This window comes from Amphimedon queenslandica, unplaced genomic scaffold (assembly GCF_000090795.2).
Source record: "Amphimedon queenslandica unplaced genomic scaffold, v1.1 AMPQUscaffold_11469, whole genome shotgun sequence".
Taxonomy (NCBI): Eukaryota; Metazoa; Porifera; class Demospongiae; order Haplosclerida; family Niphatidae; genus Amphimedon; species Amphimedon queenslandica.
In genome coordinates, this window is record NW_003548289.1 from 6546 (window position 1) to 8437 (window position 1892).

General features: G+C 33.1%; 1 protein-coding gene across 1 annotated transcript in view; it reads left to right on the forward strand.

Moving 5' to 3' along the window:
* LOC109589287 (uncharacterized) overlaps positions 1-1892 on the forward strand; it is an 8791-nt gene that overhangs the window by 5636 nt on the left and 1263 nt on the right. The gene's annotated exons all lie outside the window — the stretch shown is intronic.

Consider the following 1892-nt stretch of genomic DNA (forward strand, 5'->3'; position numbering starts at 1 on the left):
AAAATGTAATAAAAATGGAGAATTCTCATCTTTACATTTTTGGCAAAATTTGGCCAGAGACCCTGTACTATAGTACAGGGACTTTTGTTGGATTTTTAAGAAACTTCAAAAAAATTTTTAAATCCAAACTTGATTGGGATTAGCTCAAACTTTCCACACAACATAAGTACATGTACATGTACATGTATTGAAAACCTTAAAGTATTCTCATTATATTCCAGATACCATCAGTCCCGGTCAAAGGAGCGTCCATTGTATCACAGTAGGCACAGGTCACCCAGTGGGGACAGTCAGGACGAGGAGAGGAGAGATGGGAGGGGTCAACAACGGGGACATAGACACGAGTCTGGATATGAATCTCACCAGGTTAACAATAATAATAATAATAATAAATAAATAAAGTAAATAAGTATTTTAGTCATAATTAAATACAGTACTTTTGATGGTGAATTTTCAGCAAATTGCTAAAGGTTGTTTGGTACAAGTACTGATGATACTAAAGTACCAGTATGATAAAACCAGTATGTAAAGTAAAGTATGATAATCCTCTCTCTCTATTTGATCTCCTTCCTCTTTAGGACTTTGAGTCTCCAACTTTGACTCGTAGGGCTCGCGGAAGAAACAACAGTGATAGTACCTGGGGCCCTTCGACCCCGCCCACTCCCAGGGACTCCAAGAAAGGATTCTTAGGGTTTTTCTCGAAGGTACTTCAAATTTATTTAATTATTTATTATTTTTGTTATTTTTCCAGAAAAGTGCAAGTTTGACCAGCCTTGCCTCTACAAAATCAGTAAATTATCTCTCTCTCTCTCTCTCTCTCTCTCTCTCTCTCTCTCTCTCTCTCTCTCTCTCTCTCTCTCTCTCTCTCTCTCTCTCTCTCTCTCTCTCTTTACCATTATAATACTAACACATTTACAGTGTATCTCTATGTTCTGGTACATGTACCTGTATTTATGTTGATGTACTGTGACTCTTGTTGTGTATATGTGAACATTATTACGGTATTGTCTCCTATAGGACAGTGGTGAAAGAGGCAGTATATCAAGTTATAAACTTTGAAAGAGGAAAAGGGACAATTGCATGCTGTTATTGATCTTGTTAGATAACATTTGAATGATGTTCACAATGTAACTGTAAATTTTGTCTTTATCAATTTTTTCTTATTATTAATTTATGCATATTTACATTATTTTTGCTCTTTCATTCATTTATATTATATTTTTGTTATTATTATTATTATTTATTGTTATTATTTTGTACTGCACATGCACATACATTTATTATTATTGCATTGTATTATTATCAAAAACAATGTTTTGTAGCATAATAAATTTAATCATCGTTATGGTAATTTTAATTAACTTGTACTTCAAAGTAGGCGGGAATTTTCACATCAATGTGGGTGGAAACTTTTATTTATACATAAAATTTGGTAATGTTGGCTTCAAACTGGGCAATATTTAACTATAATTCAACATCAAAGTTGGCAACATTTTTACCAAATGATCAACAGTAGCTTCTATGGCACATATTAATAAAGCTTAAAAATGATTTTTCTTGGTCACTATGTCTCTCATAGCCTGCTTATAATTCAATTTTGAATTTTAAAAGGTTAATCTATCAGTAGTATAAATGATTTCATACTCAAATGTCTTATTCACTGTTGTCCAATGACAGTTTTATTAATGAATGATAGATTTTGTAGGAAATCCATCAGTACAGCAGTCAGTTACTGATAAATATTGATGAGGTACCTAATAGTATATAAGGAGGTGACCAGCAGCAGTCAATCGCTTCTCACTAAAACAAGAAATCATCTCACAACAAGAAGGAATACTCTCTATCAAGGAAAGGAATCATGAAGACTCTACTCTCACTCTTCTGTCTGGTTA